Source organism: Chiloscyllium plagiosum, chromosome 1 (genome assembly GCF_004010195.1).
Source record: "Chiloscyllium plagiosum isolate BGI_BamShark_2017 chromosome 1, ASM401019v2, whole genome shotgun sequence".
Classification (NCBI taxonomy): Eukaryota; Metazoa; Chordata; class Chondrichthyes; order Orectolobiformes; family Hemiscylliidae; genus Chiloscyllium; species Chiloscyllium plagiosum.
The window spans coordinates 16,333,982-16,345,870 of record NC_057710.1 but is presented as its reverse complement, the minus strand read 5'-3'; positions in this window follow the sequence as shown (position 1 = coordinate 16,345,870).

Here is an 11,889-nt window from a genome sequence, read left to right as displayed (position 1 = left end):
ATATGATATTTTAATACAATAATCTGGATTTAAGAGTCTAATAATGACCATGAAATTGTTTATGATTGTTGGAAACCCATCTAGTTCACTAATGTCCTTTAGGGGAGGAAATCTGTCATCCTTACCTTGACCTGGCCTAAGGTGATTCCAGGCCCACAGGTTGTGAGAGAGCTATAGAAAGGAAAGATTTTTCTTAATGTGGGCAGCAGTATTATTAACATTGGCAAAGAAACATAACCCATATCTTTGTTGTGGGTGTATCATTTCACAAACTCAAATCACTATCCAATAGCAAAGGCAACAGAAGAGCATAGGATAACATAACAACACAAAAGGATAGGGGCTGAATAAAACAGAAGAGGGTGAGAGGTAACAAAGTGGATTTTTACCTTCAGTGACTGGTTGCTGGTTGAATATTAATTATTGTGAAAGGTCCTAAAGGCAATCAGAAATCAATAAAGTGATTAGTGTGCCAACACAAATCACCACAAATAGAATCTTGGAATGGCTGTGTTACATACAGCTTAGAATCGAATTGCTTGGGAGAAGCACTGAGGATGGTATGGGGTATTAGTAGGTACTCTGGATGGAGAATGAACCAAGAATGCTTCCTGTATTCACAGAGCAGGCTGAGTCCCTAAGGATCTTGACTGTTCAGTCAGTAGGGGCTGAGTGAAGAAAAAAAAGGGGGAAATGTGTTTGACCTCATATCACCTCATGGCCTGGTCCATCCACATCAATGCTACAGTCAGGAAAGCACTCCAATGTCTCTACTTCCTCAGGAGGCTAAAGAAATTCAGCATGTCCACAATGACTCTTACCAATTTCTATACATGCACCATAGAAAGCATCCTATCCAGCTACATCACAGCTTGATATGGCAACCGCTCTGTCCAAGACCGCAAGAAATTACAGAAAGTTATGAATGTAGCCAAGTCCAAATGGAAAACTGGCTTTTCTTCCATTGACTCTGTCTACACTTCCCACTGCCTCAGGGAAGCAGCCAAAGATCCATCCCTCCCCGGTTGTACTCTCTTCCACCCTCTTCAATTGGACAGAAGGTACAAATGTCTGAAAACATATACCAAGATATTCAAGAACAGCTTCTTCCCTGATAGTATCAGGCTAATGAATAGACCTCTCAGATCTTAGAGTTGTTCTTTCTCTGCATCTTATCTGTTGTCGTAACACTATATTCTGCATTCTGTTCTATTACCCTGATGTATTTAGGTTAGGCTATATAATTAGGTTAGGCTATATAAGGATGAAGCTTGCTGTTAGACCTTATCTTTTGCATATTCCTGGAAGGGCGAAGCACAAACACATCAGCTGGAGATGGTTTCCTGGCAACAGAGGGTTTTTTAGATTAGATTACCTACAGTATGAAAACAGGCCCTTTGGTCCAACAATTTCACACCGACCCTCCAAAGGTTAACCCACCCAGACCCATTCCCCTATCCTATATCTCCCTCTGACAAATGCACCTAACACTATGGGCAATTTAGCATGGCCAATTCACCTGGCCTGCACATCTTTGGATCATGGGAGGAAACCCACACAGACACAAGGAGAATGTGCAAACTCCACACAGACAGTCGTCCAATGCGGGGATCGAACTCAGGTCTCTGGCACTGCGAGGGAGCAGTGCTAACCACTGAGCCACCATGCTGCCCTGTTCGTTAATCAGCCTCTCATAATGTCTGAAACACAAACAAAAGTTGCTGGAAAAGCTCAGCAGGTCGGGCGGCATTAATGAAAAGAAATCAGAGTTAACGTTTCAGGTCTGGTGACCTTTCCTCAGAACCCTGTTGGGACCTGAGACGTTAACTCTGATTTCTCTTTACAGATACTGCCAGACCCACTGGGCTTTTCCAACAACTTCTTTTGCTTCTGACTTACAGCATCTGCATTTCTTTCAGTTTCTCTCATAACATTGCCCTTCTTAGTTTTTCTGTTTAAAGATTTTCTGATTCTAAATTTTCGAGAATTTCTCTCCAGAGAGCCACTGGATTTATATCAGCAGTCATATTGGGTGCATCAATCTTATTTAAAAAAAACAAATTTTGGAATTAAAATTTTGATATGAACACAGGTGGGTCAGGGTTATGATTTGTGGTTGCAACAAATAATACAAGAGAGTATGTGACTGTCAATAATTTAATGTAGCAGCATAGAAAATAAGAGATTTCTTATTTCAAAGTCTGCTCTGCCATTCATTATGATCATGACTCATCATCCAACTCAATACTCTGTTCCTGCTTTTCCCTATATCCTTTGATCCCTTTAAACCCAAGTGCTATATCCAAACTGTTCCTGAAATTAAGCAATGGTTTGGCTGTGACTGCTTTCAGTGGAAATGAATAGGCTCACTATGCTCTTTGCCAGAGAATAGATATCCAGCTAAAAGAATTGGGTGCAGGAAGAGATAAGATGTGAGCGAGAGGTTATTTCTACTGGTGGGTGAAGCTAGAACAAGGGGCACAGCCTCAAAATAACGGGGAGCAGATTTAGGACTGAGTTGAGGAGGAATTTCTTCCAAAGGATTGGGAATCTGTGGAATTCCCTGCCCAGTGAAGCAGTCGAGCCTACCTTGTTGAATATTTTTTAAGGCAATCCAAGATAGATCAATCTTTGAACAGTAAGGGTTATGGTGTGCGGGTGGGTAAGTGGAGCTGAGTCCAATAAGCCATGGTCTTATTAAATGATGGAGCAGGCTCGAAGGGCCAGATGGCCTACTCCTGCTCCAAATTCTTGTGTTCTTATGGATTGGCCATTCTGTCCATCTGGCCTATTTTTGTTTTTATTTATTTTCATTCTTTTGTGGGCACGTTATCCAACATTTTTTTTTGTCCATCCCTAATTGACCTTAATAAGCTAGTGGTGAGCTTCTGGAAGCACTGCATTCCATGTGATGTCAGTATATATATACTGCCATTAGAAACCCAACAAAGAAGGAAGAGCGGTAGTGTTCTAAGTTACAACACTAGCATCCAACCGACAATGTGGAAAATTGCCCACCAGGACTCGCCACATAAACATTGTGGATACAAGAGCAGGCCAGAGGCTATGATACAGTGGCGAGCAACCACCTCCTGACTCCCCATCTACAAGGCACAAGTCAAGAGTGTCATGTGATACTACCACTTGCCTGATTTAGCGCTCAAGAGGCTTGACACTATCCAGGACAAAGCAGCCAACTTGATTGGCACAACAGCCACAAACATACACTCCCTCTACCACCGACACTCAGTAACAGCACCAGAGATCCTTGGGCAGTACTTTCCAAGCCTATGACCACTTCCATCTCAAAGGAAAAAGGTAGCAGACACATAGGAACATCATCACCTGCAAGTTCCCTTCCAAGTCACTCAACATCCTGACTTGGAAATATATCATCATTCCTTTACTGTCGCTAGGTCAAAATCGTGAAATTCTCTCCCGAAGGGAATCGTGGGCCAATGTACAGCACATGGACTGTAGCAGTTCAAATGGGCAGCTCACTATCACGTCCTCAAGGGCAACTAGTGACAGGCAATAAATGCTGACTCAGCTTCACATCCCACACATGAATTAAAAAATATCAGGATGGCGTGTACCTTGGAAGGGAACTTGCAAGTGTTGGTATCCCCATCCACCAGCTGTTCTTGACCTTCTAGATGGTAGAAGGTGCTGTCAAAGGAGAAATTCAGTGAGATCTTGGCTGCCCTGTGGTCTATACCGCAAATACACACCATTGCATTATACAGAGGAACCTCAATTACCCGAGTAGCAGATAATCCGGCAAGATTGCAAGGTCCCGATGCTTGCTTAAACTATGTTATCCGGCATTTGATTAGCCGGAATTCAATTAGTCAAACAAAATGCTCCCCACTCATGTCCTTTGGATAATCGAGGTTCCTCTGTACTCCTTAGTACAACTTGGCCACCAACAATCTTTCAATCTCAGGTTTTAAATTAACAGGTGAGCATGCATCAACTGTTATTAAGAAACAGAGTTCCAAATTTCAATACACTAAATGCAATATTCATTAAAACATAGGACCTTCAGATGGTCCCTTAACCAACTGCCTTCTTGAACCAATTTAGTGAGATAGAGTCATAGAGATGTACAACATGGAAACAGACCCTTCGGTCCAACCTATCCACGCCGACCAGATATCCCAACCCAATCTAGTCCCACCTGCCAGCACCTGGCCCATATCCCTCCAAACCCTTCCTATTCAAATGCCAATCCAGATGCCTTTTAAATGTTGCAGTTGTACCAGCTTCCACCACTTCCTCTGGCAGCTCATCCCACACATGCAGCACCCTCTGCATGTAAAAGTTGCCCCTTAGGTCTCTTTTATACTTTTCTCCCCTCACTCTAAACCTATGCTGTTCTGCAGCAAACGCCTTCTTCACTATCCTATCTACCTGCGACTCCACTTTCAAGGAGCTATGAACCTGCACTCCAAGGTCTCTTTGTTCAGCAACACTCCCTAGGACCTTACCATTAAGTGTATAAGTCTTGCTAAGATTTGCTTTCCCAAAATGCAGCACCTCGCATTTATCTGAATTAAACTCCATCTGCCACTTCTCAGCCCATTGGCCCACCTGGTCCAGATCCTGTTGTAATCTGAGGTAACCCTCTTCGCTGTCCACTACACCTCCAATTTTGGTGTCATTTGCAAACTTACTAACTGTACCTCTTATGCTCGCATCCAAATCATTTATGTAAATGACAAAAAGTAGAGGGCCCAACTTGTCGGAATAGGTGTTACCTCTCCGCCGAAATTCTGCTCAAAGTGAGCATAGAAGGAGTTGAGACGATCTGGGAGGGATATGTCATCATCTGCTATCTTGCACTGTCTTTTTTTAGATTCTGTGATGTCATTCAGTCCTTGCCATTGTCACCAGGTGTCTGTCTGGGTCTCTAGTTTAGATCAGTATTGGTCCTTGGCTGTCTTAATGGCTCTGTCAAGGTCATACTTGGGATTCCTTATATTTGAGTGAGTCTCCTGATCTGAAGGCTCACACCTGGTACTTAGGTGGTACTGTATGTCCTGATTCATCCAGGGTTTACTGTTAGGGAACACCCGGATTGACGTCCTCGGTATGCGGTCCTCCACACACTTGCTGATAAAGTCTGTGATGGTGGTGGCGTACCCGTCCAAGGTATCTGCGGACTGTATGAACATGGCCCCAATCAGCCGATTCCAGACAGCACCAGAATTGATCCTCTGCCTCCTCCGACCAGCACTGGACCTGTATTCGTGAGGGGGGTCTCCTGCTTGAGCTTTTGCCTGTAAGCCGGGAGAAGAAACACGGCATTATGGTCGGAGTTTCCGATATGAGGATGGGGGATGGAGTGGTCGGCATCTTTCATAGTGGTGTAGCAGTGGTCTAAAATGTTCGGGCCCCTGGTGGGGCAGATAGTGTTCTGGTGGTACTTGGGCAACACCTTCCTGAGATTGGCTTGACTGATGTCGCCAGTGACAATAAACAGGGCCTTGGGATGTTCTGTCTCCAGGGTGTTAGTGGTGGAGTACAGCACATTAAGAGCTTCCTCAACCTTTGCTTGTGGTGCTTTGAATGACACAGCAGTTAGTATAGCAGTGGTAAATTCCTGTGGTAGATAGAAGAACATCCAACCTTGCTAACTAGTCTCCCATGGGGAACGTTCTCGAATGCCTTACTGAAGTCCATATAGATCACACCTACCGCTCTGCCCCCATCAATCCTGTTGTTACTTCTTCAAAAAATTCAATCATGAGACATGATTTCTCATGCACAAATCCATGTTGACTATACCTAATCAGATTAGATTAGATTAGATTACAGTGTGGAAACAGGCCCTTCGGCCCAACAAGTCCACACCGACCCGCCGAAGCGCAACCCACCCAGACCCATTCCCCTACATTTACCCCTTCACCTAACACTACGGGCAATTTTAGCATGGCCAATTCACATAACCTGCACATTTTTTTGGATTGTGGGAGGAAACCGGAGCACCCGGAGGAAACCCACGCAGACACGGTGGGAATGTGCAAACTCCACACAGAGAGTCGCCTGAGGCGGGAATTGAACCAGGGTCTCTGGCGCTGTGAGGCTGCAGTGCTAACCACTGTGCCACCGTGCCGCCCACGTCCTTGTCTTTCCAAATACATATGCATCCTGTCCCTCAGGATTCCCTCCAACAACTTGCCCACCACCGACGTCAGGTTCACTGGTCTATAGTTCCCTGGCTTGTCCTTTCCACTTTTCTTAAATAGTGGCACCCCCTTAGCCAACTTGCAGTCTTCTGGCACCTCACCTGTGACTATCAATGATATCGATGATCTCAGCAAGAAACATAGAAACATAGAAAAATACAGCGCAGTACAGGCCCTTTGGCCCTCGATGTTGCGCCGATCCAAGCCCACCTAACCTACACTAGCCCACTATTCTCCATATGCCTATCCAATGCCCGTTTAAATGCCCATAAAGAGGGAGAGTCCACCACTGCTACTGGCAGGGCATTCCATGAACTCAAGACTCGCTGAGTAAAGAATCTACCCCTAACATCTGTCCTATACCTACCACCCCTTAATTTAAAGCTATGCCCCCTCGTAATAGCTGACTCCATACGTGGAAAAAGGTTCTCATGGTCAACCCTATCTAAACTCCTAATCATCTTGTACACCTCTATCAAGTCACTCCTAAACCTTCTTTTCTCCAATGAAAACAGCCCCAAGTGCCTCAGCCTTTCCTCATACGATCTTCCTACCATACCAGGCAGCATCCTGGTAAACCTCCTCTGCACCGTTCCAGTGCCTTCACATCCTTCCTATAGTATGGTGACCAAAACTGCACACAATACTCCAGATGCGGCCGCACCAGAGTCTTATACAACTGCAACATGACCTCAGGGCTCCGGAACTCAATTCCTTTACCAATAAAAGCCAGGTGCCCAGCAATCACTTCCCTAGCTTCCCACAGAGTTCTAGGGTACATCTGATCAGGTCCTGAGGATTTATCCACTTTTATGCGTTCAAGACATCCAGCACTTCCTCCTCTGTAATATGGACATTTTGCAAGATCTTCTATTGTAACTTCACTTTCCTGTCTACTCCCATATTCCTCATTTCTTCAAATATTCAAAATTCTGTTGAACTCCGTATTGATGATAATGGAAAACACATTATCTTTTGGGGGTGACAATTGCAAACAAATTGTGGTGTCCCAACGAGAGTTATAAAGAAATGTTCAATAAGCCCTGTCCATGACAGTGTAATGATTCATGTTGGATTGATTTCTGGATCAGGAACTGAGTGACCAATTGTATCACATGGATTGAATGACTTCCTCTTATACTCACATTTCCCTTTTTCTTATATTACAAAATGCAAGCCAGTCTTTGCCTGAGCAGACGTTGTGATGACTCATGAAATAAACAGCTGAATTCCGACGACAACCGCTATCAGTCTGGATGTGAGAATGAAGATGCCAGTAGGAGAGTAACTAATAGATATGCTCTTTTCCAAGCCCCTTAAACAGATATGACAGTTACCCTTAGTTGCCCAGAGAGGGAACCAATTATGTACTGCAGAAATCATTACTTTTTAAAAAAACAAGTGTGCATTGTTCTCCTTGTGAAATGCATGAACCCATTTACCCTTTCACACATCTAGGTCTTTGTGTGATCCAGCACTGATCACTGAGCGAAATTACAAACCAATGAATAGTTCAATGTGCTTTTCTGAACACTTAATGCCAATCAAAAGCAAATTGTTCCTTAATCAATTCAAATGAACTTAAAAGTTTGTTACGTTTCTGGGGATACAAAGGTGATCAAAAAAAATTGTTGCCAATGTAATTATACTTTTCCAACACAATGTCACATCCTATATGCATTATGCCATTGAATTATAACCTCAACACTCAGACATAAAGATTTAGAAGTCATTTCCCACAATGGCTCTGTAAAAGCTCTATTCCATTTTTCCAGTTCCTCTGTCTTCATTGCATTTGTTCTGATGATGTTAATTTCGACATGGGAGCCTCTGAAATGTCCACCTTCTTCCTCAACTGAGAGTTCAATAACTTTAGGGTTTGGGCTCTCCCATTCCCTTACCCCACCCCCACACACCAAGCCTCGTTATCACATAGTCTGCGATGACACACAACCCATTGTTAGCCACTGGCAGTACCAATTAACAGCTATTCATTCTCTTAGGATGAGTTTTATCTACTCCTTTGTCTGTCTAACTGTTTTCCTCTCTTTTGGCTCTATACTCACCTATTGTTTACTCCTTACCCCTCCACCTAGACTATCTTCTGCATATAAACCAGCATTTTCCTAGTTACCATCAATTCTGAGGAAGGGTCACTCGACTTGAAATGCTAACTCTGATCTCTCTTCACAGATGCTGCCAGACTAATTAACTTTTCCAGCAATTCTGTTTATGTTCCCACAATGAACATAAAAACTAGGAGCAGGAGTAGGCTGTCTGGCCCCTCAAGCCTGCTCCACCATTCAATAAGATCATGGCTGACCTCTTAGTGGCCTCAGCTCCACTTACCCACATTCTCACGGTATCCCTTAATTTCTTTACTGTTCAAAAAATGATCTGTCTTAGCTTTAAAAACATTCAGTGACGAAGCTTTAACTCCTTCACTGGGCAAGGAATTCCATAAATTCATAACCCTCTGGGTGAAGACGCTCCTTCTCAATTCAGTCCTAAATCTGCACCCCCTAAGTATGAGGGCCCCAAGACTCTTATCTTAGTTTCACCTACCAATGGAAACATGCTCTCTACTTCTATCTTATCTATTCCATTCATAATTTTATATGTTTCTATAAGATCCCCACCCCTCATTCTTCTAAATTTCAATGAATACAATCCCAATCTACTCAATCTCTCCTCATACGCCAACCCCCTCAACTCCAGAATCAACTGAGTGAATCTCCTGTGCATGCCCTCCAGTGCAGTACATCCTTTCTCAAGTAAGGAGACCAAACCTGCACACAGTACTCCAGGTGTGGCCTCACCAGCACCCTGTACAACTGCAATATAACCTCTCTGCTTTTGAACTCAATCCCTTTAGCAATGAAGGAAAAAATTCCATTTGTCTTCCTAATTATCTGTTGCATCTGCAGGCCAACCTTCTGTGATCCAGGTCCCTCTGCACAATAGCCTGTTCCCTGGATGCTGCCTGACCTGCTGCGCTTTTCCAGCAACACATTTTCAGCTCTGATCTCCAGCATCTGCAGACCTCACTTTCTCCGCAATTTTTTACCATTCAAGTAAGAATCCTCCTTGGTGGATGACTTCACATTTATTAACGTTGTACTCCATCTGCCAGACCTTTGCCCACTCACTTAAACTATCTATGTACCTCTGCAAAGTTTTACAGTCCTAGCACACTTTGCTCTACCACTCATATTAGTAGGTAAAAACAATGACTGCAGATGCTGGAAACCAGATTCTGGATTAGTGGTGCTGGAAGAGCACAGCAGTTACTTACTAACTGTACCTATTATGCTCACATCCAAATCGTTTACATAAATGACGAAAAGTAGAGGACCCAGCACCAATCCTTGTGGCACTCCACTGGTCACAGGCCTCCAGTCTGAAAAACAACCCTCCACCACCACCCTATGTCTTCTAACTTTGAGCCAGTTCTGTATCCAAATGGCTAGTTCTCCCTGTATTCCATGAGTTGAGTTGAATTAAATTTACTGTCACGTGTACCAAGGTATAGGCAGATCACAGAGCTAAGTAGCATAGATAAATAAATAATAGGTAAATAGCGGCAAAAATGAAAACACAGGTATAGGCAAATGTAAAGAATTTGTGAGTCCATTCAGTATTCTAACAACAGTAGGGTAGAAACTGTTTTGAAACCGGCTGGTGCGTGTGTTCAGGCTTCAGTACCTTCTCTCCGATGGTAGAGGTTGTAGAAAAACATTGCCAGGGTGGGATGGATCTTTGAGAATGCTGACGGCCTTTCCTTGACAGCTGGCCTGGAAGATGGATTCTATAGATGGGAGGTTGGCCTTTGTGATTGTCCTGGCCAAGTTCACCACTCTGTGTACCCGTCTCCAATCTTGAATGGGACAGATGCCACACCAGGTAGTGATACATCCAGACAGAATGCTCTCGATGGCGCATCTATAAAAGTTGGCAAGGGTATTCACCGTCATGTCAAATTTCCTCAGCTGCCTGAGGAAGAAGAAACGTTGTTGGGCCTTTGTAACCAGTGTGTCCACATGAAGAGTCCAAGAAAGCCTTTGTGGATGACCACTCCCAGGAGCTTGACACCCTCCACTTGTTCCACCTCTGTGCTGTTAATGTGTAGGGGGGCATGAGTAACATCCTGCCGAAAGTTAATACTGAGTTCCTTGGTTTTGCTGGCATTGAGAGCTCGGTTGTTCTCAGTGCACCATTTTCCCAGGTCTTCCACCTCCCGTCTGCCGTCTGTTTCAGCTGAGATTCGACCGACTGTGGTGGTGCCATCAGCGAACTTGTAAATGGCATTAGACTGGTATTTGGTGACGCAGTCATGGGTAAACGGTGAGTACAGTAGGGGGCTGAGTATACACCCCTGGGGGGCTCCAGTGTTGAGTGTTAGCGAGGATTGTGGCCTGTGGGTCAGGAAGCTGAAGATCCAGTTGCAGAGAGTGTGGCTTAGTCCGAGATCACTAAATGTAATAATCAGTCTCGAGGGGATAATAGTGTTGAAGGCTGAACTGTAGTCAATGAGTAGGATTCTTACATAGCTGTTCTTGGTGTCAGGATGTTCTAGAGAGGAGTGATGGGCAAGTGATAGGGCGTCTGACATGGATCTGTTGGTCTGATAGTCAAATTAGACAATAGACAATAGACAAAATGTGCAGGAGTAGGCCATTCTGCCCTTCGAGCCTGCACCACCATTCAATATGATCATGGCTGATCATCCTTAATCAGTATCCTGTTCCTGCCTTATCTCCATAACCCTTGATTCCACAATCCTTGAGAGCTCTAACCAACTCTTACTTAAATGAATCCAGAAACTGAGCCTTTACTGCCCTTTGGGGCAGAACATTCCACACAGCAACCACTCTCTGGGTGAAGAAGTTTCTCCTCATCTCTGTCCTAAATGGTCTACCCCATATTTTTAAACTGTGTCCTCTGGTTCGGCACTCACCCATCAGCGGAAACATGATTCCGGCCTCCAGAGTCTCCAATCCTTTATTAATCTTATATGTCTCAATCATATCCCCTCTCAGTCTTCTAAACTCAAGAGTATACAAGCCCAGTCGCTCCAGTCATTCAGTGTAAGGTAATCCCGCCATTCCAGGAATTGACCTTGTGAACCTACGCTGCACTCCATCAATAGCCAGAAAGTCTTTCCTCAAATTTGGAGACCAGAACTGCCCACAGTACTCCAGGTGTGGTCTCACCAGGGCCCTGTACAGCTGCAGAAGAACCTCTTTGCTTCTAATACTCAATCCCTCTTGTTATGAAGGCCAGCATGCTATTAGCCTTCTTCACTACCTGCTGTATCTGCATGCTTACCTTCATTGAGAAAAAAGAACCCTCCAACCACAAGGGATGAACTCAGATTTCTCCAGTTTCCTCATTTCCCCTCCCCCCACCTTGTCTCCAGTGCCACATTTTTTGACTCTGATCTCCAGCTTCTGCCATCCCAATATATGATCATTTAAACAGTGTTTTGTGCTGTTTTTTTTAGATTAGATTACAGTGTGGAAACAGGCCCTTCGGCCCAACAAGTCCACACCGACCCGCCGAAGCGAAACCCACCCATACCCCTACATTTACCCCTTACCTAACACTACGGGCAATTTAGTATGACTACGGGCAATTTAGTATGGCCAATTCACCTGACCCTGCACATCTTTGGACTGTGGGAGGAAACCGGAGCACC